This window comes from Triturus cristatus, chromosome 8 (assembly GCF_964204655.1).
Source record: "Triturus cristatus chromosome 8, aTriCri1.1, whole genome shotgun sequence".
In the NCBI taxonomy this organism is placed as follows: domain Eukaryota; kingdom Metazoa; phylum Chordata; class Amphibia; order Caudata; family Salamandridae; genus Triturus; species Triturus cristatus.
Window position 1 is genome coordinate 737,466,127 of NC_140591.1, and position 27,342 is coordinate 737,493,468.

The 27,342-nt window shown below is 41.7% G+C and overlaps 10 non-coding genes across 10 annotated transcripts; all 10 read right to left on the bottom strand.

Annotated features, from left to right (window-relative positions):
- Positions 1 to 1,852: 1,852 nt before the first annotated feature.
- On the bottom strand, positions 1,853 to 1,925 carry TRNAV-CAC (transfer RNA valine (anticodon CAC)). Its single transcript has one exon. It is a non-coding gene; the product is annotated as a tRNA-Val (tRNA).
- Positions 1,926 to 2,197: 272 nt separating this feature from the next.
- On the bottom strand, positions 2,198 to 2,269 carry TRNAP-UGG (transfer RNA proline (anticodon UGG)). Its single transcript has one exon. It is a non-coding gene; the product is annotated as a tRNA-Pro (tRNA).
- Positions 2,270 to 6,635: 4,366 nt separating this feature from the next.
- TRNAV-CAC (transfer RNA valine (anticodon CAC)) lies at positions 6,636 to 6,708 on the bottom strand. Its single transcript has one exon. It is a non-coding gene; the product is annotated as a tRNA-Val (tRNA).
- A 4,701-nt stretch (positions 6,709 to 11,409) lies between these two features.
- Positions 11,410 to 11,482, bottom strand: TRNAV-CAC (transfer RNA valine (anticodon CAC)). Its single transcript has one exon. It is a non-coding gene; the product is annotated as a tRNA-Val (tRNA).
- A 4,711-nt stretch (positions 11,483 to 16,193) lies between these two features.
- On the bottom strand, positions 16,194 to 16,266 carry TRNAV-CAC (transfer RNA valine (anticodon CAC)). The gene has a single exon. It is a non-coding gene; the product is annotated as a tRNA-Val (tRNA).
- A 2,314-nt stretch (positions 16,267 to 18,580) lies between these two features.
- TRNAV-CAC (transfer RNA valine (anticodon CAC)) lies at positions 18,581 to 18,653 on the bottom strand. Its single transcript has one exon. It is a non-coding gene; the product is annotated as a tRNA-Val (tRNA).
- Positions 18,654 to 20,967: 2,314 nt separating this feature from the next.
- TRNAV-CAC (transfer RNA valine (anticodon CAC)) lies at positions 20,968 to 21,040 on the bottom strand. The gene has a single exon. It is a non-coding gene; the product is annotated as a tRNA-Val (tRNA).
- Positions 21,041 to 23,354: 2,314 nt separating this feature from the next.
- Positions 23,355 to 23,427, bottom strand: TRNAV-CAC (transfer RNA valine (anticodon CAC)). Its single transcript has one exon. It is a non-coding gene; the product is annotated as a tRNA-Val (tRNA).
- Positions 23,428 to 23,699: 272 nt separating this feature from the next.
- Positions 23,700 to 23,771, bottom strand: TRNAP-UGG (transfer RNA proline (anticodon UGG)). Its single transcript has one exon. It is a non-coding gene; the product is annotated as a tRNA-Pro (tRNA).
- Positions 23,772 to 26,096: 2,325 nt separating this feature from the next.
- Positions 26,097 to 26,168, bottom strand: TRNAP-UGG (transfer RNA proline (anticodon UGG)). Its single transcript has one exon. It is a non-coding gene; the product is annotated as a tRNA-Pro (tRNA).
- Positions 26,169 to 27,342: the final 1,174 nt, after the last annotated feature.

A 27,342-nucleotide genomic window follows, 5' to 3' on the forward strand; every position in this document is an offset into this window, starting at 1 on the left:
CCTTTCTCAAACGATAGCACTATCATTTACAAGTGTCTCCTTTTATTCCGTCCCAGCTTTGGACACGTCTTACAGGAAGTCAGCCCTTATTTATATATTTCTGCAGTGGCTGAAGCTTAATGAGAAAGAGTAACAAGTTGTTCATAACAACATAAGAAACACATTGTGCATTTTCTCTCAAATACTCCTTCACTTTGTGCCAAAAAAAATACCAAGGTGAATACCTAGGCCACAGATTCAAGCTAAAGATCTTCCTGCTGAATGCAAGGCGCAATAAAAACTGCATATCGCTGGACTAAAGCATTCCTTGCATAGCCTCTAACATCATAACATAACTGAGCTGCTAGCAGCAAGCTAACCAATACCTTTCTGAAATGAGAATGACATGTGCTTATCGGCTCGATCAGGGCTCGATCAGGCGAGATTTAGAAAAGGTGGAAAGGGTCCAAGTGGATGCCCCTTCCTTTTTAGGGTGGGTCCTGCTGACTATCATAGGATTGCTTGTAAAAGTGGCCAGGGTCAGAGGAAAAGCTGCCAACACTTCTTAGCGTTCTCTATAGATGCAGCCATTTTCTGTGACTGTAATTTCGGCCTTTTCCCAGAAGTCTCTATTCTGCCTATGCAAATTAACAAAAGCAGTGCTTATTCCTCACTTGCTCAAATGTCCTTCCTGTCCAGAAAGCTCTGATTAAGCATGCTTATTTTCTTTTTCTGGGATATTTTAAATTGTTTCGCTGTCCAGTCTGTGGCAGTAGAAAGCTGCTTATGATGCCAGGTTTTGATGAATCCCCAAGGTACAAGTACAGAGGAATATATCAGTCTCTAGGATATGGAACTTTTAGCTAAAACATCACAATATGTGATGCTTGCCAAGAAAACACTACATTCTGGAGCGCTGATGATCAGAACATTCTGCTCCTGAAGGATAGAAAAGACAGCTTGATTGAAATAAAGTCTGTTTATATTGACGCTCTCTCTCTCCCTATATATACATACATGCGTACACACACACACACAGGTATGTCATGCATTTCTTCAGATTTGTTTCAACCATTTACCATTTATTGGAGAATCCCTACTTTTCAAGTGACTGCAAATGAAGTCATCTCTGGCACTTTTTGTGCAAAGTAAGAGACACACATGACACCTTTTTATAAAAGTCATCGGTTTCTTTGTTACTTGGTACTTTCAAAGCATGGGGCTTTCACACGTCAGGTAAACCTGATTACCACTACACAACAAAAGCAGATGCAGCTTTCTTATCTATGTCGTGATAGAACAGTTGTGAATTGAGTAGAAGAAGGGCCCTGATGTGATACTTATTACATGCAGCCTGTAAGATAGTCAAACATGCAGGCTAGGAAGGAAGATGCAAATATCAATGTATTAGAAAAACACCTAAAGGCGAGTGATATGCTTTCATTCATGCATGGCTAGGAAAAATCGCCATACTGTTGCAAACATTCTTACACCACCAACTGGAAATAAATGATTCTGACATTAAACGTAAAGGTGACAATGCATTTGTATCATCACCTTGAGAAGGATCATCTTGGAATTGAGCCGAGGGCCTCTGCACTCAAAGCCAGAAACACTCCACTAAAATAAGATTCCTGTTGGTGCCAACAATTCTCCATGTTAATGCTTGTTCTAGGTGAGCAGTGAACCGATTGCAGGGCTCTTTTGAAAGCAAGGTCTGAGAACCAACAGATACATCCACACGCCGATTACTTTAGTGTTTTGAGAGAATTCCCTTTCTTGGAACGAGATTGCATGAAATAATCTTCAGGGCTTGGACAATTCCATGGCAAAACGGCACCTATCAACATTGTAGCCAACACAATATAACAACTGTTTCTGCCCGGTTTCGAACCGGGGACCTTTCGCGTGTGAGGCAAACGTGATAACCACTACACTACAGAAACAGATACCTACAGTTGATTTTTCTGTAATGAAACTGCTCTGAACTGGCTATTCCATGGGCCTCTGGCTTTAGATTTCTTTCATGCAACCTGCCCGACATCCCTAGCTGAACGCTCGTACATGCCATGCAAGACCAGATGTTTGGTATTAGCTCAGACTGGGCAGGGCTGAAGCATGAGACTCTAGCAAAGAATTATCCACTACTGCAAAGAAAAAATTGATGTTGGTTTTGAAACGCAAACTTCAAAACAACTTGAAAAGAGTACCAAGAAAAGGGCTCGTCCGGGATTTGAACCCGGGACCTCTCGCACCCAAAGCGAGAATCATACCCCTAGACCAACGAGCCCTCAAAATCCTCTTACCTCTCAAAAGCTAATACCGGCTCTAAGCCCGCAATGAAGATCATGCTGGTATCTTTATGATGCTTGGTCTGTGAATACGCATGAAAGTCAGTCTCAACTTACCCTTTCTCAAACGATAGCACTATCATTTACAAGTGTCTCCTTTTATTCCGTCCCAGCTTGGACACGTCTTACAGGAAGTCAGCCCTTATTTATATATTTCTTCAGTGGCTGAAGCTTAATGAGAAAGAGTAACAAGTTGTTCATAACAACATAAGAAACACATTGTGCATTTTCTCTTAAATACTCCTTCACTTTGTGCCAAAAGAAATACCAAGGTGAATACCTAGGCCACAGATTCAAGCTAAAGATCTTCCTGCTGAATGCAAGGCGCAATAAAAACTGCATATCGCTGGACTAAAGCATTCCTTGCATAGCCTCTAACATCATAACATAACTGAGCTGCTAGCAGCAAGCTAACCAATACCTTTCTGAAATGAGAATGACATGTGCTTATCTGCTCAATCAGTGCTCAATTAGGCTCGATCAGGCGAGATTTAGAAAAGGTGGAAAGGGTCCAAGTGGATGCCCCTTCCTTTTTAGGGTGGGTCCTGCTGACTATCATAGGATTGCTTGTAAAAGTGGCCAGGGTCAGAGGAAAAGCTGCCAACACTTCTTAGCGTTCTCTATAGATGCAGCCATTTTCTGTGACTGTAATTTCGGCCTTTTCCCAGAAGTCTCTATTCTGCCTATGCAAATTAACAAAAGCAGTGCTTATTCCTCACTTGCTCAAAGGTCCTTCCTGTCCAGAAAGCTCTGATTAAGCATGCTTATTTTCTTTTTCTGGGATATTTTAAATTGTTTCGCTGTCCAGTCTGTGGCAGTAGAAAGCTGCTTATGATGCCAGGTTTTGATGAATCCCCAAGGTACAAGTACAGAGGAATATATCAGTCTCTAGGATATGGAACTTTTAGCTAACACATCACAATATGTGATGCTTGCCAAGAAAACACTACATTCTGGAGCGCTGATGATCAGAACATTCTGCTCCTGAAGGATAGAAAAGACAGCTTGATTGAAATAAAGTCTGTTTATATTGACGCTCTCTCTCTCCCTATATATACATACATGCATACACACACACACACAGGTATGTCATGCATTTCTTCAGATTTGTTTCAACCATTTACCATTTATTGGAGAATCCCTACTTTTCAAGTGACTGCAAATGAAGTCATCTCTGGCACTTTTTGTGCAAAGTAAGAGACACACATGACACCTTATTATAAAAGTCATCGGTTTCTTTGTTACTGTGTACTTTCAAAGCATGGGGCTTTCACACGTCAGGTAAACCTGATTACCACTACACAACAAAAGCAGATGCAGCTTTCTTATCTATGTCGTGATAGAACAGTTGTGAATTGAATAGAAGAAGGGCCCTGATGTGATACTTATTACATGCAGCCTGTAAGATAGTCAAACATGCAGGCTAGGAAGGAAGATGCAAATATCAATGTATTAGAAAAACACCTAAAGGCGAGTGATATGCTTTCATTCATGCATGGCTAGGAAAAATCGCCATACTGTTGCAAACATTCTTACACCACCAACTGGAAATAAATGATTCTGACATTAAACGTAAAGGTGAGAATGCATTTGTATCATCACCTTGAGAAGGATCATCTTGGAATTGAGCCGAGGGCCTCTGCACTCAAAGCCAGAAACACTCCACTAAAATAAGATTCCTGTTGGTGCCAACAATTCTCCATGTTAATGCTTGTTCTAGGTGAGCAGTGAACCGATTGCAGGGCTCTTTTGAAAGCAAGGTCTGAGAACCAACAGATACATCCACACGCCGATTACTTTAGTGTTTTGAGAGAATTCCCTTTCTTGGAACGAGATTGTATGAAATAATCTTCAGGGCTTGGACAATTCCATGGCAAAACGGCACCTATCAACATTGTAGCCAACACAATATAACAACTGTTTCTGCCCGGTTTCGAACCAAGGACCTTTCGCGTGTGAGGCGAACTTGATAACCACTACACTACAGAAACAGATACCTACAGTTGATTTTTCTGTAATGAAACTGCTCCGAACTGGCTATTCCATGGGCCTCTGGCTTTAGATTTCTTTCATGCAACCTGCCCGACATCCCTAGCTGAACGCTCGTACATGCCATGCAAGACCAGATGTTTGGTATTAGCTCAGACTGGGCAGGGCTGAAGCATGAGACTCTAGCAAAGAATTATCCACTACTGCAAAGAAAAAATTGATGTTGGTTTTGAAACGCAAACTTCAAACCAACTTGAAAAGAGTACCAAGAAAAGGGCTCGTCCGGGATTTGAAACCGGGACCTCTCGCACCCAAAGCGAGAATCATACCCCTAGACCAACGAGCCCTCAAAATCCTCTTACCTCTCAAAAGCTAATACCGGCTCTAAGCCCCCAATGAAGATCATGCTGGTATCTTTATGATGCTTGGTCTGTGAATACGCATGAAAGTCAGTCTCAACTTACCCTTTCTCAAACGATAGCACTATCATTTACAAGTGTCTCCTTTTATTCCGTCCCAGCTTTGGACACGTCTTACAGGAAGTCAGCCCTTATTTATATATTTCTGCAGTGGCTGAAGCTTAATGAGAAAGAGTAACAAGTTGTTCATAACAACATAAGAAACACATTGTGCATTTTCTCTCAAATACTCCTTCACTTTGTGCCAAAAGAAATACCAAGGTGAATACCTAGGCCACAGATTCAAGCTAAAGATCTTCCTGGTGAAGGCAAGGCGCAATAAAAACTGCATATCGCTGGACTAAAGCATTCCTTGCATAGCCTCTAACATCATAACATAACTGAGCTGCTAGCAGCAAGCTAACCAATACCTTTCTGAAATGAGAATGACATGTGCTTATCTGCTCAATCAGTGCTCAATCAGGCGAGATTTAGAAAAGGTGGAAAGGGTCCAAGTGGATGCCCCTTCCTTTTTAGGGTGGGTCCTGCTGACTATCATAGGATTGCTTGTAAAAGTGGTCAGGGTCAGAGGAAAAGCTGCCAACACTTCTTAGCGTTCTCTATAGATGCAGCCATTTTCTGTGACTGTAATTTCGGCCTTTTCCCAGAAGTCTCTATTCTGCCTATGCAAATTAACAAAAGCAGTGCTTATTCCTCACTTGCTCAAAGGTCCTTCCTGTCCAGAAAGCTCTGATTAAGCATGCTTATTTTCTTTTTCTGGGATATTTTAAATTGTTTCGCTGTCCAGTCTGTGGCAGTAGAAAGCTGCTTATGATGCCAGGTTTTGATGAATCCCCAAGGTACAAGTACAGAGGAATATATCAGTCTCTAGGATATGGAACTTTTAGCTAACACATCACAATATGTGATGCTTGCCAAGAAAACACTACATTCTGGAGCGCTGATGATCAGAACATTCTGCTCCTGAAGGATAGAAAAGACAGCTTGATTGAAATAAAGTCTGTTTATATTGACGCTCTCTCTCTCCCTATATATACATACATGCGTACACACACACACACAGGTATGTCATGCATTTCTTCAGATTTGTTTCAACCATTTACCATTTATTGGAGAATCCCTACTTTTCAAGTGACTGCAAATGAAGTCATCTCTGGCACTTTTTGTGCAAAGTAAGAGACGCACATGACACCTTTTTATAAAAGTCATCGGTTTCTTTGTTACTGTGTACTTTCAAAGCATGGGGCTTTCACACGTCAGGTAAACCTGATTACCACTACACAACAAAAGCAGATGCAGCTTTCTTATCTATGTCGTGATAGAACAGTTGTGAATTGAGTAGAAGAAGGGCCCTGATGTGATACTTATTACATGCAGCCTGTAAGATAGTCAAACATGCAGGCTAGGAAGGAAGATGCAAATATCAATGTATTAGAAAAACACCTAAAGGCGAGTGATATGCTTTCATTCATGCATGGCTAGGAAAAATCGCCATACTGTTGCAAACATTCTTACACCACCAACTGGAAATAAATGATTCTGACATTAAACGTAAAGGTGACAATGCATTTGTATCATCACCTTGAGAAGGATCATCTTGGAATTGAGCCGAGGGCCTCTGCACTCAAAGCCAGAAACACTCCACTAAAATAAGATTCCCGTTGGTGCCAACAATTCTCCATGTTAATGCTTGTTCTAGGTGAGCAGTGAACCGATTGCAGGGCTCTTTAGAAAGCAAGGTCTGAGAACCAACAGATACATCCACACGCCGATTACTTTAGTGTTTTGAGAGAATTCCCTTTCTTGGAACGAGATTGCATGAAATAATCTTCAGGGCTTGGACAATTCCATGGCAAAACGGCACCTATCAACATTGTAGCCAACACAATATAACAACTGTTTCTGCCCGGTTTCGAACCGGGGACCTTTCGCGTGTGAGGCGAACGTGATAACCACTACACTACAGAAACAGATACCTACAGTTGATTTTTCTGTAATGAAACTGCTCCGAACTGGCTATTCCATGGGCCTCTGGCTTTAGATTTCTTTCATGCAACCTGCCCGACATCCCTAGCTGAACGCTCGTACATGCCATGCAAGACCAGATGTTTGGTATTAGCTCAGACTGGGCAGGGCTGAAGCATGAGACTCTAGCAAAGAATTATCCACTACTGCAAAGAAAAAATTGATGTTGGTTTTGAAACGCAAACTTCAAAACAACTTGAAAAGAGTACCAAGAAAAGGGCTCGTCCGGGATTTGAACCCAGGACCTCTCGCACCCAAAGCGAGAATCATACCCCTAGACCAACGAGCCCTCAAAATCCTCTTACCTCTCAAAAGCTAATAACGGCTCTAAGCCCGCAATGAAGATCATGCTGGTATCTTTATGATGCTTGGTCTGTGAATACGCATGAAAGTCAGTCTCAACTTACCCTTTCTCAAACGATAGCACTATCATTTACAAGTGTCTCCTTTTATTCCGTCCCAGCTTTGGACACGTCTTACAGGAAGTCAGCCCTTATTTATATATTTCTGCAGTGGCTGAAGCTTAATGAGAAAGAGTAACAAGTTGTTCATAACAGCATAAGAAACACATTGTGCATTTTCTCTCAAATACTCCTTCACTTTGTGCCAAAAGAAATACCAAGGTGAATACCTAGGCCACAGATTCAAGCTAAAGATCTTCCTGCTGAATGCAAGGCGCAATAAAAACTGCATATCGCTGGACTAAAGCATTCCTTGCATAGCCTCTAACATCATAACATAACTGAGCTGCTAGCAGCAAGCTAACCAATACCTTTCTGAAATGAGAATTACATGTGCTTATCTGCTCAATCAGTGCTCGATCAGGCGAGATTTAGAAAAGGTGGAAAGGGTCCAAGTGGATGCCCCTTCCTTTTTAGGGTGGGTCCTGCTGACTATCATAGGATTGCTTGTAAAAGTGGCCAGGGTCAGAGGAAAAGCTGCCAACACTTCTTAGCGTTCTCTATAGATGCAGCCATTTTCTGTGACTGTAATTTCGGCCTTTTCCCAGAAGTCTCTATTCTGCCTATGCAAATTAACAAAAGCAGTGCTTATTCCTCACTTGCTCAAATGTCCTTCCTGTCCAGAAAGCTCTGATTAAGCATGCTTATTTTCTTTTTCTGGGATATTTTAAATTGTTTTGCTGTCCAGTCTGTGGCAGTAGAAAGCTGCTTATGATGCCAGGTTTTGATGAATCCCCAAGGTACAAGTACAGAGGAATATATCAGTCTCTAGGATATGGAACTTTTAGCTAACACATCACAATATGTGATGCTTGCCAAGAAAACACTACATTCTGGAGCGCTGATGATCAGAACATTCTGCTCCTGAAGGATAGAAAAGACAGCTTGATTGAAATAAAGTCTGTTTATATTGACGCTCTCTCTCTCCCTATATATACATACATGCGTACACACACACACACAGGTATGTCATGCATTTCTTCAGATTTGTTTAAACCATTTACCATTTATTGGAGAATCCCTACTTTTCAAGTGACTGCAAATGAAGCCATCTCTGGCACTTTTTGTGCAAAGTAAGAGACACACATGACACCTTTTTATAAAAGTCATCGGTTTCTTTGTTACTGTGTACTTTCAAAGCATGGGGCTTTCACACGTCAGGTAAACCTGATTACCACTACACAACAAAAGCAGATGCAGCTTTCTTATCTATGTCGTGATAGAACAGTTGTGAATTGAGTAGAAGAAGGGCCCTGATGTGATACTTATTACATGCAGCCTGTAAGATAGTCAAACATGCAGGCTAGGAAGGAAGATGCAAATATCAATGTATTAGAAAAACACCTAAAGGCGAGTGATATGCTTTCATTCATGCATGGCTAGGAAAAATCGCCATACTGTTGCAAACATTCTTACACCACCAACTGGAAATAAATGATTCTGACATTAAACGTAAAGGTGACAATGCATTTGTATCATCACCCTGAGAAGGATCATCTTGGAATTGAGCCGAGGGCCTCTGCACTCAAAGCCAGAAACACTCCACTAAAATAAGATTCCTGTTGGTGCCAACAATTCTCCATGTTAATGCTTGTTCTAGGTGAGCAGTGAACCGATTGCAGGGCTCTTTTGAAAGCAAGGTCTGAGAACCAACAGATACATCCACACGCCGATTACTTTAGTGTTTTGAGAGAATTCCCTTTCTTGGAACGAGATTGCATGAAATAATCTTCAGGGCTTGGACAATTCCATGGCAAAACGGCACCTATCAACATTGTAGCCAACACAATATAACAACTGTTTCTGCCCGGTTTCGAACCGGGGACCTTTCGCGTGTGAGGCGAACTTGATAACCACTACACTACAGAAACAGATACCTACAGTTGATTTTTCTGTAATGAAACTGCTCCGAACTGGCTATTCCATGGGCCTCTGGCTTTAGATTTCTTTCATGCAACCTGCCCGACATCCCTAGCTGAACGCTCGTACATGCCATGCAAGACCAGATGTTTGGTATTAGCTCAGACTGGGCAGGGCTGAAGCATGAGACTCTAGCAAAGAATTATCCACTACTGCAAAGAAAAAATTGATGTTGGTTTTGAAACGCAAACTTCAAAACAACTTGAAAAGAGTACCAAGAAAAGGGCTCGTCTGGGATTTGAACCTGGAACCTCTCGCACCCAAAGCGAGAATCATACCCCTAGACCAACGAGCCCTCAAAATCCTCTTACCTCTCAAAAGCTAATACCGGCTCTAAGCCCGCAATGAAGATCATGCTGGTATCTTTATGATGCTTGGTCTGTGAATACGCATGAAAGTCAGTCTCAACTTACCCTTTCTCAAACGATAGCACTATCATTTACAAGTGTCTCCTTTTATTCCGTCCCAGCTTTGGACACGTCTTACAGGAAGTCAGCCCTTATTTATATATTTCTGCAGTGGCTGAAGCTTAATGAGAAAGAGTAACAAGTTGTTCATAACAACATAAGAAACACATTGTGCATTTTCTCTCAAATACTCCTTCACTTTGTGCCAAAAGAAATACCAAGGTGAATACCTAGGCCACAGATTCAAGCTAAAGATCTTCCTGGTGAAGGCAAGGCGCAATAAAAACTGCATATCGCTGGACTAAAGCATTCCTTGCATAGCCTCTAACATCATAACATAACTGAGCTGCTAGCAGCAAGCTAACCAATACCTTTCTGAAATGAGAATGACATGTGCTTATCTGCTCAATCAGTGCTCAATCAGGCGAGATTTAGAAAAGGTGGAAAGGGTCCAAGTGGATGCCCCTTCCTTTTTAGGGTGGGTCCTGCTGACTATCATAGGATTGCTTGTAAAAGTGGTCAGGGTCAGAGGAAAAGCTGCCAACACTTCTTAGCGTTCTCTATAGATGCAGCCATTTTCTGTGACTGTAATTTCGGCCTTTTCCCAGAAGTCTCTATTCTGCCTATGCAAATTAACAAAAGCAGTGCTTATTCCTCACTTGCTCAAAGGTCCTTCCTGTCCAGAAAGCTCTGATTAAGCATGCTTATTTTCTTTTTCTGGGATATTTTAAATTGTTTCGCTGTCCAGTCTGTGGCAGTAGAAAGCTGCTTATGATGCCAGGTTTTGATGAATCCCCAAGGTACAAGTACAGAGGAATATATCAGTCTCTAGGATATGGAACTTTTAGCTAACACATCACAATATGTGATGCTTGCCAAGAAAACACTACATTCTGGAGCGCTGATGATCAGAACATTCTGCTCCTGAAGGATAGAAAAGACAGCTTGATTGAAATAAAGTCTGTTTATATTGACGCTCTCTCTCTCCCTATATATACATACATGCGTACACACACACACACAGGTATGTCATGCATTTCTTCAGATTTGTTTCAACCATTTACCATTTATTGGAGAATCCCTACTTTTCAAGTGACTGCAAATGAAGTCATCTCTGGCACTTTTTGTGCAAAGTAAGAGACGCACATGACACCTTTTTATAAAAGTCATCGGTTTCTTTGTTACTGTGTACTTTCAAAGCATGGGGCTTTCACACGTCAGGTAAACCTGATTACCACTACACAACAAAAGCAGATGCAGCTTTCTTATCTATGTCGTGATAGAACAGTTGTGAATTGAGTAGAAGAAGGGCCCTGATGTGATACTTATTACATGCAGCCTGTAAGATAGTCAAACATGCAGGCTAGGAAGGAAGATGCAAATATCAATGTATTAGAAAAACACCTAAAGGCGAGTGATATGCTTTCATTCATGCATGGCTAGGAAAAATCGCCATACTGTTGCAAACATTCTTACACCACCAACTGGAAATAAATGATTCTGACATTAAACGTAAAGGTGACAATGCATTTGTATCATCACCTTGAGAAGGATCATCTTGGAATTGAGCCGAGGGCCTCTGCACTCAAAGCCAGAAACACTCCACTAAAATAAGATTCCTGTTGGTGCCAACAATTCTCCATGTTAATGCTTGTTCTAGGTGAGCAGTGAACCGATTGCAGGGCTCTTTTGAAAGCAAGGTCTGAGAACCAACAGATACATCCACACGCCGATTACTTTAGTGTTTTGAGAGAATTCCCTTTCTTGGAACGAGATTGCATGAAATAATCTTCAGGGCTTGGACAATTCCATGGCAAAACGGCACCTATCAACATTGTAGCCAACACAATATAACAACTGTTTCTGCCCGGTTTCGAACCGGGGACCTTTCGCGTGTGAGGCGAACGTGATAACCACTACACTACAGAAACAGATACCTACAGTTGATTTTTCTGTAATGAAACTGCTCCGAACTGGCTATTCCATGGGCCTCTGGCTTTAGATTTCTTTCATGCAACCTGCCCGACATCCCTAGCTGAACGCTCGTACATGCCATGCAAGACCAGATGTTTGGTATTAGCTCAGACTGGGCAGGGCTGAAGCATGAGACTCTAGCAAAGAATTATCCACTACTGCAAAGAAAAAATTGATGTTGGTTTTGAAACGCAAACTTCAAAACAACTTGAAAAGAGTACCAAGAAAAGGGCTCGTCCGGGATTTGAACCCAGGACCTCTCGCACCCAAAGCGAGAATCATACCCCTAGACCAACGAGCCCTCAAAATCCTCTTACCTCTCAAAAGCTAATAACGGCTCTAAGCCCGCAATGAAGATCATGCTGGTATCTTTATGATGCTTGGTCTGTGAATACGCATGAAAGTCAGTCTCAACTTACCCTTTCTCAAACGATAGCACTATCATTTACAAGTGTCTCCTTTTATTCCGTCCCAGCTTTGGACACGTCTTACAGGAAGTCAGCCCTTATTTATATATTTCTGCAGTGGCTGAAGCTTAATGAGAAAGAGTAACAAGTTGTTCATAACAGCATAAGAAACACATTGTGCATTTTCTCTCAAATACTCCTTCACTTTGTGCCAAAAGAAATACCAAGGTGAATACCTAGGCCACAGATTCAAGCTAAAGATCTTCCTGCTGAATGCAAGGCGCAATAAAAACTGCATATCGCTGGACTAAAGCATTCCTTGCATAGCCTCTAACATCATAACATAACTGAGCTGCTAGCAGCAAGCTAACCAATACCTTTCTGAAATGAGAATTACATGTGCTTATCTGCTCAATCAGTGCTCGATCAGGCGAGATTTAGAAAAGGTGGAAAGGGTCCAAGTGGATGCCCCTTCCTTTTTAGGGTGGGTCCTGCTGACTATCATAGGATTGCTTGTAAAAGTGGCCAGGGTCAGAGGAAAAGCTGCCAACACTTCTTAGCGTTCTCTATAGATGCAGCCATTTTCTGTGACTGTAATTTCGGCCTTTTCCCAGAAGTCTCTATTCTGCCTATGCAAATTAACAAAAGCAGTGCTTATTCCTCACTTGCTCAAATGTCCTTCCTGTCCAGAAAGCTCTGATTAAGCATGCTTATTTTCTTTTTCTGGGATATTTTAAATTGTTTCGCTGTCCAGTCTGTGGCAGTAGAAAGCTGCTTATGATGCCAGGTTTTGATGAATCCCCAAGGTACAAGTACAGAGGAATATATCAGTCTCTAGGATATGGAACTTTTAGCTAACACATCACAATATGTGATGCTTGCCAAGAAAACACTACATTCTGGAGCGCTGATGATCAGAACATTCTGCTCCTGAAGGATAGAAAAGACAGCTTGATTGAAATAAAGTCTGTTTATATTGACGCTCTCTCTCTCCCTATATATACATACATGCATACACACACACACACAGGTATGTCATGCATTTCTTCAGATTTGTTTCAACCATTTACCATTTATTGGAGAATCCCTACTTTTCAAGTGACTGCAAATGAAGTCATCTCTGGCACTTTTTGTGCAAAGTAAGAGACACACATGACACCTTTTTATAAAAGTCATCGGTTTCTTTGTTACTGTGTACTTTCAAAGCATGGGGCTTTCACACGTCAGGTAAACCTGATTACCACTACACAACAAAAGCAGATGCAGCTTTCTTATCTATGTCGTGATAGAACAGTTGTGAATTGAGTAGAAGAAGGGCCCTGATGTGATACTTATTACATGCAGCCTGTAAGATAGTCAAACATGCAGGCTAGGAAGGAAGATGCAAATATCAATGTATTAGAAAAACACCTAAAGGCGAGTGATATGCTTTCATTCATGCATGGCTAGGAAAAATCGCCATACTGTTGCAAACATTCTTACACCACCAACTGGAAATAAATGATTCTGACATTAAACGTAAAGGTGACAATGCATTTGTATCATCACCCTGAGAAGGATCATCTTGGAATTGAGCCGAGGGCCTCTGCACTCAAAGCCAGAAACACTCCACTAAAATAAGATTCCTGTTGGTGCCAACAATTCTCCATGTTAATGCTTGTTCTAGGTGAGCAGTGAACCGATTGCAGGGCTCTTTTGAAAGCAAGGTCTGAGAACCAACAGATACATCCACACGCCGATTACTTTAGTGTTTTGAGAGAATTCCCTTTCTTGGAACGAGATTGCATGAAATAATCTTCAGGGCTTGGACAATTCCATGGCAAAACGGCACCTATCAACATTGTAGCCAACACAATATAACAACTGTTTCTGCCCGGTTTCGAACCGGGGACCTTTCGCGTGTGAGGCGAACTTGATAACCACTACACTACAGAAACAGATACCTACAGTTGATTTTTCTGTAATGAAACTGCTCCGAACTGGCTATTCCATGGGCCTCTGGCTTTAGATTTCTTTCATGCAACCTGCCCGACATCCCTAGCTGAACGCTCGTACATGCCATGCAAGACCAGATGTTTGGTATTAGCTCAGACTGGGCAGGGCTGAAGCATGAGACTCTAGCAAAGAATTATCCACTACTGCAAAGAAAAAATTGATGTTGGTTTTGAAACGCAAACTTCAAAACAACTTGAAAAGAGTACCAAGAAAAGGGCTCGTCGGGGATTTGAACCTGGAACCTCTCGCACCCAAAGCGAGAATCATACCCCTAGACCAACGAGCCCTCAAAATCCTCTTACCTCTCAAAAGCTAATACCGGCTCTAAGCCCGCAATGAAGATCATGCTGGTATCTTTATGATGCTTGGTCTGTGAATACGCATGAAAGTCAGTCTCAACTTACCCTTTCTCAAACGATAGCACTATCATTTACAAGTGTCTCCTTTTATTCCGTCCCAGCTTTGGACACGTCTTACAGGAAGTCAGCCCTTATTTATATATTTCTTCAGTGGCTGAAGCTTAATGAGAAAGAGTAACAAGTTGTTCATAACAACATAAGAAACACATTGTGCATTTTCTCTCAAATACTCCTTCACTTTGTGCCAAAAGAAATACCAAGGTGAATACCTAGGCCACAGATTCAAGCTAAAGATCTTCCTGCTGAATGCAAGGCGCAATAAAAACTGCATATCGCTGGACTAAAGCATTCCTTGCATAGCCTCTAACATCATAACATAACTGAGCTGCTAGCAGCAAGCTAACCAATACCTTTCTGAAATGAGAATGACATGTGCTTATCTGCTCAATCAGTGCTCAATCAGGCTCGATCAGGCGAGATTTAGAAAAGGTGGAAAGGGTCCAAGTGGATGCCCCTTCCTTTTTAGGGTGGGTCCTGCTGACTATCATAGGATTGCTTGTAAAAGTGGCCAGGGTCAGAGGAAAAGCTGCCAACACTTCTTAGCATTCTCTATAGATGCAGCCATTTTCTGTGACTGTAATTTCGGCCTTTTCCCAGAAGTCTCTATTCTGCCTATGCAAATTAACAAAAGCAGTGCTTATTCCTCACTTGCTCAAATGTCCTTCCTGTCCAGAAAGCTCTGATTAAGCATGCTTATTTTCTTTTTCTGGGATATTTTAAATTGTTTCGCTGTCCAGTCTGTGGCAGTAGAAAGCTGCTTATGATGCCAGGTTTTGATGAATCCCCAAGGTACAAGTACAGAGGAATATATCAGTCTCTAGGATATGGAACTTTTAGCTAACACATCACAATATGTGATGCTTGCCAAGAAAACACTACATTCTGGAGCGCTGATGATCAGAACATTCTGCTCCTGAAGGATAGAAAAGACAGCTTGATTGAAATAAAGTCTGTTTATATTGACGCTCTCTCTCTCCCTATATATACATACATGCATACACACACACACACAGGTATGTCATGCATTTCTTCAGATTTGTTTCAACCATTTACCATTTATTGGAGAATCCCTACTTTTCAAGTGACTGCAAATGAAGTCATCTCTGGCACTTTTTGTGCAAAGTAAGAGACACACATGACACCTTTTTATAAAAGTCATCGGTTTCTTTGTTACTGTGTACTTTCAAAGCATGGGGCTTTCACACGTCAGGTAAACCTGATTACCACTACACAACAAAAGCAGATGCAGCTTTCTTATCTATGTCGTGATAGAACAGTTGTGAATTGAGTAGAAGAAGGGCCCTGATGTGATACTTATTACATGCAGCCTGTAAGATAGTCAAACATGCAGGCTAGGAAGGAAGATGCAAATATCAATGTATTAGAAAAACACCTAAAGGCGAGTGATATGCTTTCATTCATGCATGGCTAGGAAAAATCGCCATACTGTTGCAAACATTCTTACACCACCAACTGGAAATAAATGATTCTGACATTAAACGTAAAGGTGACAATGCATTTGTATCATCACCCTGAGAAGGATCATCTTGGAATTGAGCCGAGGGCCTCTGCACTCAAAGCCAGAAACACTCCACTAAAATAAGATTCCTGTTGGTGCCAACAATTCTCCATGTTAATGCTTGTTCTAGGTGAGCAGTGAACCGATTGCAGGGCTCTTTTGAAAGCAAGGTCTGAGAACCAACAGATACATCCACACGCCGATTACTTTAGTGTTTTGAGAGAATTCCCTTTCTTGGAACGAGATTGCATGAAATAATCTTCAGGGCTTGGACAATTCCATGGCAAAACGGCACCTATCAACATTGTAGCCAACACAATATAACAACTGTTTCTGCCCGGTTTCGAACCGGGGACCTTTCGCGTGTGAGGCGAACGTGATAACCACTACACTACAGAAACAGATACCTACAGTTGATTTTTCTGTAATGAAACTGCTCCGAACTGGCTATTCCATGGGCCTCTGGCTTTAGATTTCTTTCATGCAACCTGCCCGACATCCCTAGCTGAACGCTCGTACATGCCATGCAAGACCAGATGTTTGGTATTAGCTCAGACTGGGCAGGGCTGAAGCATGAGACTCTAGCAAAGAATTATCCACTACTGCAAAGAAAAAATTGATGTTGGTTTTGAAACGCAAACTTCAAAACAACTTGAAAAGAGTACCAAGAAAAGGGCTCGTCTGGGATTTGAACCTGGGACCTCTCGCACCCAAAGCGAGAATCATACCCCTAGACCAACGAGCCCTCAAAATCCTCTTACCTCTCAAAAGCTAATACCGGCTCTAAGCCCGCAATGAAGATCATGCTGGTATCTTTATGATGCTTGGTCTGTGAATACGCATGAAAGTCAGTCTCAACTTACCCTTTCTCAAACGATAGCACTATCATTTACAAGTGTCTCCTTTTATTCCGTCCCAGCTTTGGACACGTCTTACAGGAAGTCAGCCCTTATTTATATATTTCTGCAGTGGCTGAAGCTTAATGAGAAAGAGTAACAAGTTGTTCATAACAACATAAGAAACACATTGTGCATTTTCTCTCAAATACTCCTTCACTTTGTGCCAAAAAAAATACCAAGGTGAATACCTAGGCCACAGATTCAAGCTAAAGATCTTCCTGCTGAATGCAAGGCGCAATAAAAACTGCATATCGCTGGACTAAAGCATTCCTTGCATAGCCTCTAACATCATAACATAACTGAGCTGCTAGCAGCAAGCTAACCAATACCTTTCTGAAATGAGAATGACATGTGCTTATCGGCTCGATCAGGGCTCGATCAGGCGAGATTTAGAAAAGGTGGAAAGGGTCCAAGTGGATGCCCCTTCCTTTTTAGGGTGGGTCCTGCTGACTATCATAGGATTGCTTGTAAAAGTGGCCAGGGTCAGAGGAAAAGCTGCCAACACTTCTTAGCGTTCTCTATAGATGCAGCCATTTTCTGTGACTGTAATTTCGGCCTTTTCCCAGAAGTCTCTATTCTGCCTATGCAAATTAACAAAAGCAGTGCTTATTCCTCACTTGCTCAAATGTCCTTCCTGTCCAGAAAGCTCTGATTAAGCATGCTTATTTTCTTTTTCTGGGATATTTTAAATTGTTTCGCTGTCCAGTCTGTGGCAGTAGAAAGCTGCTTATGATGCCAGGTTTTGATGAATCCCCAAGGTACAAGTACAGAGGAATATATCAGTCTCTAGGCTATGGAACTTTTAGCTAACACATCACAATATGTGATGCTTGCCAAGAAAACACTACATTCTGGAGCGCTGATGATCAGAACATTCTGCTCCTGAAGGATAGAAAAGACAGCTTGATTGAAATAAAGTCTGTTTATATTGACGCTCTCTCTCTCCCTATATATACATACATGCATACACACACACACACAGGTATGTCATGCATTTCTTCAGATTTGTTTCAACCATTTACCATTTATTGGAGAATCCCTACTTTTCAAGTGACTGCAAATGAAGTCATCTCTGGCACTTTTTGTGCAAAGTAAGAGACACACATGACACCTTTTTATAAAAGTCATCGGTTTCTTTGTTACTGTGTACTTTCAAAGCATGGGGCTTTCACACGTCAGGTAAACCTGATTACCACTACACAACAAAAGCAGATGCAGCTTTCTTATCTATGTCGTGATAGAACAGTTGTGAATTGAGTAGAAGAAGGGCCCTGATGTGATACTTATTACATGCAGCCTGTAAGATAGTCAAACATGCAGGCTAGGAAGGAAGATGCAAATATCAATGTATTAGAAAAACACCTAAAGGCGAGTGATATGCTTTCATTCATGCATGGCTAGGAAAAATCGCCATACTGTTGCAAACATTCTTACACCACCAACTGGAAATAAATGATTCTGACATTAAACGTAAAGGTGACAATGCATTTGTATCATCACCCTGAGAAGGATCATCTTGGAATTGAGCCGAGGGCCTCTGCACTCAAAGCCAGAAACACTCCACTAAAATAAGATTCCTGTTGGTGCCAACAATTCTCCATGTTAATGCTTGTACTAGGTGAGCAGTGAACCGATTGCAGGGCTCTTTTGAAAGCAAGGTCTGAGAACCAACAGATACATCCACACGCCGATTACTTTAGTGTTTTGAGAGAATTCCCTTTCTTGGAACGAGATTGCATGAAATAATCTTCAGGGCTTGGACAATTCCATGGCAAAACGGCACCTATCAACATTGTAGCCAACACAATATAACAACTGTTTCTGCCCGGTTTCGAACCGGGGACCTTTCGCGTGTGAGGCGAACGTGATAACCACTACACTACAGAAACAGATACCTACAGTTGATTTTTCTGTAATGAAACTGCTCCGAACTGGCTATTCCATGGGCCTCTGGCTTTAGATTTCTTTCATGCAACCTGCCCGACATCCCTAGCTGAACGCTCGTACATGCCATGCAAGACCAGATGTTTGGTATTAGCTCAGACTGGGCAGGGCTGAAGCATGAGACTCTAGCAAAGAATTATCCACTACTGCAAAGAAAAAATTGATGTTGGTTTTGAAACGCAAACTTCCAAACAACTTGAAAAGAGTACCAAGAAAAGGGCTCGTCCGGGATTTGAACCTGGGACCTCTCGCACCCAAAGCGAGAATCATACCCCTAGACCAACGAGCCCTCAAAATCCTCTTACCTCTCAAAAGCTAATACCGGCTCTAAGCCCGCAATGAAGATCATGCTGGTATCTTTATGATGCTTGGTCTGTGAATACGCATGAAAGTCAGTCTCAACTTACCCTTTCTCAAACGATAGCACTATCATTTACAAGTGTCTCCTTTTATTCCGTCCCAGCTTTGGACACGTCTTACAGGAAGTCAGCCCTTATTTATATATTTCTGCAGTGGCTGAAGCTTAATGAGAAAGAGTAACAAGTTGTTCATAACAACATAAGAAACACATTGTGCATTTTCTCTCAAATACTCCTTCACTTTGTGCCAAAAAAAATACCAAGGTGAATACCTAGGCCACAGATTCAAGCTAAAGATCTTCCTGCTGAATGCAAGGCGCAATAAAAACTGCATATCGCTGGACTAAAGCATTCCTTGCATAGCCTCTAACATCATAACATAACTGAGCTGCTAGCAGCAAGCTAACCAATACCTTTCTGAAATGAGAATGACATGTGCTTATCGGCTCGATCAGGGCTCGATCAGGCGAGATTTAGAAAAGGTGGAAAGGGTCCAAGTGGATGCCCCTTCCTTTTTAGGGTGGGTCCTGCTGACTATCATAGGATTGCTTGTAAAAGTGGCCAGGGTCAGAGGAAAAGCTGCCAACACTTCTTAGCGTTCTCTATAGATGCAGCCATTTTCTGTGACTGTAATTTCGGCCTTTTCCCAGAAGTCTCTATTCTGCCTATGCAAATTAACAAAAGCAGTGCTTATTCCTCACTTGCTCAAATGTCCTTCCTGTCCAGAAAGCTCTGATTAAGCATGCTTATTTTCTTTTTCTGGGATATTTTAAATTGTTTCGCTGTCCAGTCTGTGGCAGTAGAAAGCTGCTTATGATGCCAGGTTTTGATGAATCCCCAAGGTACAAGTACAGAGGAATATATCAGTCTCTAGGATATGGAACTTTTAGCTAACACATCACAATATGTGATGCTTGCCAAGAAAACACTACATTCTGGAGCGCTGATGATCAGAACATTCTGCTCCTGAAGGATAGAAAAGACAGCTTGATTGAAATAAAGTCTGTTTATATTGACGCTCTCTCTCTCCCTATATATACATACATGCATACACACACACACACAGGTATGTCATGCATTTCTTCAGATTTGTTTCAACCATTTACCATTTATTGGAGAATCCCTACTTTTCAAGTGACTGCAAATGAAGTCATCTCTGGCACTTTTTGTGCAAAGTAAGAGACACACATGACACCTTTTTATAAAAGTCATCGGTTTCTTTGTTACTGTGTACTTTCAAAGCATGGGGCTTTCACACGTCAGGTAAACCTGATTACCACTACACAACAAAAGCAGATGCAGCTTTCTTATCTATGTCGTGATAGAACAGTTGTGAATTGAGTAGAAGAAGGGCCCTGATGTGATACTTATTACATGCAGCCTGTAAGATAGTCAAACATGCAGGCTAGGAAGGAAGATGCAAATATCAATGTATTAGAAAAACACCTAAAGGCGAGTGATATGCTTTCATTCATGCATGGCTAGGAAAAATCGCCATACTGTTGCAAACATTCTTACACCACCAACTGGAAATAAATGATTCTGACATTAAACGTAAAGGTGACAATGCATTTGTATCATCACCCTGAGAAGGATCATCTTGGAATTGAGCCGAGGGCCTCTGCACTCAAAGCCAGAAACACTCCACTAAAATAAGATTCCTGTTGGTGCCAACAATTCTCCATGTTAATGCTTGTTCTAGGTGAGCAGTGAACCGATTGCAGGGCTCTTTTGAAAGCAAGGTCTGAGAACCAACAGATACATCCACACGCCGATTACTTTAGTGTTTTGAGAGAATTCCCTTTCTTGGAACGAGATTGCATGAAATAATCTTCAGGGCTTGGACAATTCCATGGCAAAACGGCACCTATCAACATTGTAGCCAACACAATATAACAACTGTTTCTGCCCGGTTTCGAACCGGGGACCTTTCGCGTGTGAGGCGAACGTGATAACCACTACACTACAGAAACAGATACCTACAGTTGATTTTTCTGTAATGAAACTGCTCCGAACTGGCTATTCCATGGGCCTCTGGCTTTAGATTTCTTTCATGCAACCTGCCCGACATCCCTAGCTGAACGCTCGTACATGCCATGCAAGACCAGATGTTTGGTATTAGCTCAGACTGGGCAGGGCTGAAGCATGAGACTCTAGCAAAGAATTATCCACTACTGCAAAGAAAAAATTGATGTTGGTTTTGAAACGCAAACTTCAAAACAACTTGAAAAGAGTACCAAGAAAAGGGCTCGTCCGGGATTTGAACCTGGGACCTCTCGCACCCAAAGCGAGAATCATACCCCTAGACCAACGAGCCCTCAAAATCCTCTTACCTCTCAAAAGCTAATACCGGCTCTAAGCCCGCAATGAAGATCATGCTGGTATCTTTATGATGCTTGGTCTGTGAATACGCATGAAAGTCAGTCTCAACTTACCCTTTCTCAAACGATAGCACTATCATTTACAAGTGTCTCCTTTTATTCCGTCCCAGCTTTGGACACGTCTTACAGGAAGTCAGCCCTTATTTATATATTTCTGCAGTGGCTGAAGCTTAATGAGAAAGAGTAACAAGTTGTTCATAACAACATAAGAAACACATTGTGCATTTTCTCTCAAATACTCCTTCACTTTGTGCCAAAAAAAATACCAAGGTGAATACCTAGGCCACAGATTCAAGCTAAAGATCTTCCTGCTGAATGCAAGGCGCAATAAAAACTGCATATCGCTGGACTAAAGCATTCCTTGCATAGCCTCTAACATCATAACATAACTGAGCTGCTAGCAGCAAGCTAACCAATACCTTTCTGAAATGAGAATGACATGTGCTTATCGGCTCGATCAGGGCTCGATCAGGCGAGATTTAGAAAAGGTGGAAAGGGTCCAAGTGGATGCCCCTTCCTTTTTAGGGTGGGTCCTGCTGACTATCATAGGATTGCTTGTAAAAGTGGCCAGGGTCAGAGGAAAAGCTGCCAACACTTCTTAGCGTTCTCTATAGATGCAGCCATTTTCTGTGACTGTAATTTCGGCCTTTTCCCAGAAGTCTCTATTCTGCCTATGCAAATTAACAAAAGCAGTGCTTATTCCTCACTTGCTCAAATGTCCTTCCTGTCCAGAAAGCTCTGATTAAGCATGCTTATTTTCTTTTTCTGGGATATTTTAAATTGTTTCGCTGTCCAGTCTGTGGCAGTAGAAAGCTGCTTATGATGCCAGGTTTTGATGAATCCCCAAGGTACAAGTACAGAGGAATATATCAGTCTCTAGGATATGGAACTTTTAGCTAAAACATCACAATATGTGATGCTTGCCAAGAAAACACTACATTCTGGAGCGCTGATGATCAGAACATTCTGCTCCTGAAGGATAGAAAAGACAGCTTGATTGAAATAAAGTCTGTTTATATTGACGCTCTCTCTCTCCCTATATATACATACATGCGTACACACACACACACAGGTATGTCATGCATTTCTTCAGATTTGTTTCAACCATTTACCATTTATTGGAGAATCCCTACTTTTCAAGTGACTGCAAATGAAGTCATCTCTGGCACTTTTTGTGCAAAGTAAGAGACACACATGACACCTTTTTATAAAAGTCATCGGTTTCTTTGTTACTTGGTACTTTCAAAGCATGGGGCTTTCACACGTCAGGTAAACCTGATTACCACTACACAACAAAAGCAGATGCAGCTTTCTTATCTATGTCGTGATAGAACAGTTGTGAATTGAGTAGAAGAAGGGCCCTGATGTGATACTTATTACATGCAGCCTGTAAGATAGTCAAACATGCAGGCTAGGAAGGAAGATGCAAATATCAATGTATTAGAAAAACACCTAAAGGCGAGTGATATGCTTTCATTCATGCATGGCTAGGAAAAATCGCCATACTGTTGCAAACATTCTTACACCACCAACTGGAAATAAATGATTCTGACATTAAACGTAAAGGTGACAATGCATTTGTATCATCACCTTGAGAAGGATCATCTTGGAATTGAGCCGAGGGCCTCTGCACTCAAAGCCAGAAACACTCCACTAAAATAAGATTCCTGTTGGTGCCAACAATTCTCCATGTTAATGCTTGTTCTAGGTGAGCAGTGAACCGATTGCAGGGCTCTTTTGAAAGCAAGGTCTGAGAACCAACAGATACATCCACACGCCGATTACTTTAGTGTTTTGAGAGAATTCCCTTTCTTGGAACGAGATTGCATGAAATAATCTTCAGGGCTTGGACAATTCCATGGCAAAACGGCACCTATCAACATTGTAGCCAACACAATATAACAACTGTTTCTGCCCGGTTTCGAACCGGGGACCTTTCGCGTGTGAGGCAAACGTGATAACCACTACACTACAGAAACAGATACCTACAGTTGATTTTTCTGTAATGAAACTGCTCTGAACTGGCTATTCCATGGGCCTCTGGCTTTAGATTTCTTTCATGCAACCTGCCCGACATCCCTAGCTGAACGCTCGTACATGCCATGCAAGACCAGATGTTTGGTATTAGCTCAGACTGGGCAGGGCTGAAGCATGAGACTCTAGCAAAGAATTATCCACTACTGCAAAGAAAAAATTGATGTTGGTTTTGAAACGCAAACTTCAAAACAACTTGAAAAGAGTACCAAGAAAAGGGCTCGTCCGGGATTTGAACCCGGGACCTCTCGCACCCAAAGCGAGAATCATACCCCTAGACCAACGAGCCCTCAAAATCCTCTTACCTCTCAAAAGCTAATACCGGCTCTAAGCCCGCAATGAAGATCATGCTGGTATCTTTATGATGCTTGGTCTGTGAATACGCATGAAAGTCAGTCTCAACTTACCCTTTCTCAAACGATAGCACTATCATTTACAAGTGTCTCCTTTTATTCCGTCCCAGCTTTGGACACGTCTTACAGGAAGTCAGCCCTTATTTATATATTTCTTCAGTGGCTGAAGCTTAATGAGAAAGAGTAACAAGTTGTTCATAACAACATAAGAAACACATTGTGCATTTTCTCTTAAATACTCCTTCACTTTGTGCCAAAAGAAATACCAAGGTGAATACCTAGGCCACAGATTCAAGCTAAAGATCTTCCTGCTGAATGCAAGGCGCAATAAAAACTGCATATCGCTGGACTAAAGCATTCCTTGCATAGCCTCTAACATCATAACATAACTGAGCTGCTAGCAGCAAGCTAACCAATACCTTTCTGAAATGAGAATGACATGTGCTTATCTGCTCAATCAGTGCTCAATTAGGCTCGATCAGGCGAGATTTAGAAAAGGTGGAAAGGGTCCAAGTGGATGCCCCTTCCTTTTTAGGGTGGGTCCTGCTGACTATCATAGGATTGCTTGTAAAAGTGGCCAGGGTCAGAGGAAAAGCTGCCAACACTTCTTAGCGTTCTCTATAGATGCAGCCATTTTCTGTGACTGTAATTTCGGCCTTTTCCCAGAAGTCTCTATTCTGCCTATGCAAATTAACAAAAGCAGTGCTTATTCCTCACTTGCTCAAAGGTCCTTCCTGTCCAGAAAGCTCTGATTAAGCATGCTTATTTTCTTTTTCTGGGATATTTTAAATTGTTTCGCTGTCCAGTCTGTGGCAGTAGAAAGCTGCTTATGATGCCAGGTTTTGATGAATCCCCAAGGTACAAGTACAGAGGAATATATCAGTCTCTAGGATATGGAACTTTTAGCTAACACATCACAATATGTGATGCTTGCCAAGAAAACACTACATTCTGGAGCGCTGATGATCAGAACATTCTGCTCCTGAAGGATAGAAAAGACAGCTTGATTGAAATAAAGTCTGTTTATATTGACGCTCTCTCTCTCCCTATATATACATACATGCATACACACACACACACAGGTATGTCATGCATTTCTTCAGATTTGTTTCAACCATTTACCATTTATTGGAGAATCCCTACTTTTCAAGTGACTGCAAATGAAGTCATCTCTGGCACTTTTTGTGCAAAGTAAGAGACACACATGACACCTTATTATAAAAGTCATCGGTTTCTTTGTTACTGTGTACTTTCAAAGCATGGGGCTTTCACACGTCAGGTAAACCTGATTACCACTACACAACAAAAGCAGATGCAGCTTTCTTATCTATGTCGTGATAGAACAGTTGTGAATTGAATAGAAGAAGGGCCCTGATGTGATACTTATTACATGCAGCCTGTAAGATAGTCAAACATGCAGGCTAGGAAGGAAGATGCAAATATCAATGTATTAGAAAAACACCTAAAGGCGAGTGATATGCTTTCATTCATGCATGGCTAGGAAAAATCGCCATACTGTTGCAAACATTCTTACACCACCAACTGGAAATAAATGATTCTGACATTAAACGTAAAGGTGAGAATGCATTTGTATCATCACCTTGAGAAGGATCATCTTGGAATTGAGCCGAGGGCCTCTGCACTCAAAGCCAGAAACACTCCACTAAAATAAGATTCCTGTTGGTGCCAACAATTCTCCATGTTAATGCTTGTTCTAGGTGAGCAGTGAACCGATTGCAGGGCTCTTTTGAAAGCAAGGTCTGAGAACCAACAGATACATCCACACGCCGATTACTTTAGTGTTTTGAGAGAATTCCCTTTCTTGGAACGAGATTGTATGAAATAATCTTCAGGGCTTGGACAATTCCATGGCAAAACGGCACCTATCAACATTGTAGCCAACACAATATAACAACTGTTTCTGCCCGGTTTCGAACCAAGGACCTTTCGCGTGTGAGGCGAACTTGATAACCACTACACTACAGAAACAGATACCTACAGTTGATTTTTCTGTAATGAAACTGCTCCGAACTGGCTATTCCATGGGCCTCTGGCTTTAGATTTCTTTCATGCAACCTGCCCGACATCCCTAGCTGAACGCTCGTACATGCCATGCAAGACCAGATGTTTGGTATTAGCTCAGACTGGGCAGGGCTGAAGCATGAGACTCTAGCAAAGAATTATCCACTACTGCAAAGAAAAAATTGATGTTGGTTTTGAAACGCAAACTTCAAACCAACTTGAAAAGAGTACCAAGAAAAGGGCTCGTCCGGGATTTGAACCCGGGACCTCTCGCACCCAAAGCGAGAATCATACCCCTAGACCAACGAGCCCTCAAAATCCTCTTACCTCTCAAAAGCTAATACCGGCTCTAAGCCCGCAATGAAGATCATGCTGGTATCTTTATGATGCTTGGTCTGTGAATACGCATGAAAGTCAGTCTCAACTTACCCTTTCTCAAACGATAGCACTATCATTTACAAGTGTCTCCTTTTATTCCGTCCCAGCTTTGGACACGTCTTACAGGAAGTCAGCCCTTATTTATATATTTCTGCAGTGGCTGAAGCTTAATGAGAAAGAGTAACAAGTTGTTCATAACAACATAAGAAACACATTGTGCATTTTCTCTCAAATACTCCTTCACTTTGTGCCAAAAGAAATACCAAGGTGAATACCTAGGCCACAGATTCAAGCTAAAGATCTTCCTGGTGAAGGCAAGGCGCAATAAAAACTGCATATCGCTGGACTAAAGCATTCCTTGCATAGCCTCTAACATCATAACATAACTGAGCTGCTAGCAGCAAGCTAACCAATACCTTTCTGAAATGAGAATGACATGTGCTTATCTGCTCAATCAGTGCTCAATCAGGCGAGATTTAGAAAAGGTGGAAAGGGTCCAAGTGGATGCCCCTTCCTTTTTAGGGTGGGTCCTGCTGACTATCATAGGATTGCTTGTAAAAGTGGTCAGGGTCAGAGGAAAAGCTGCCAACACTTCTTAGCGTTCTCTATAGATGCAGCCATTTTCTGTGACTGTAATTTCGGCCTTTTCCCAGAAGTCTCTATTCTGCCTATGCAAATTAACAAAAGCAGTGCTTATTCCTCACTTGCTCAAAGGTCCTTCCTGTCCAGAAAGCTCTGATTAAGCATGCTTATTTTCTTTTTCTGGGATATTTTAAATTGTTTCGCTGTCCAGTCTGTGGCAGTAGAAAGCTGCTTATGATGCCAGGTTTTGATGAATCCCCAAGGTACAAGTACAGAGGAATATATCAGTCTCTAGGATATGGAACTTTTAGCTAACACATCACAATATGTGATGCTTGCCAAGAAAACACTACATTCTGGAGCGCTGATGATCAGAACATTCTGCTCCTGAAGGATAGAAAAGACAGCTTGATTGAAATAAAGTCTGTTTATATTGACGCTCTCTCTCTCCCTATATATACATACATGCGTACACACACACACACAGGTATGTCATGCATTTCTTCAGATTTGTTTCAACCATTT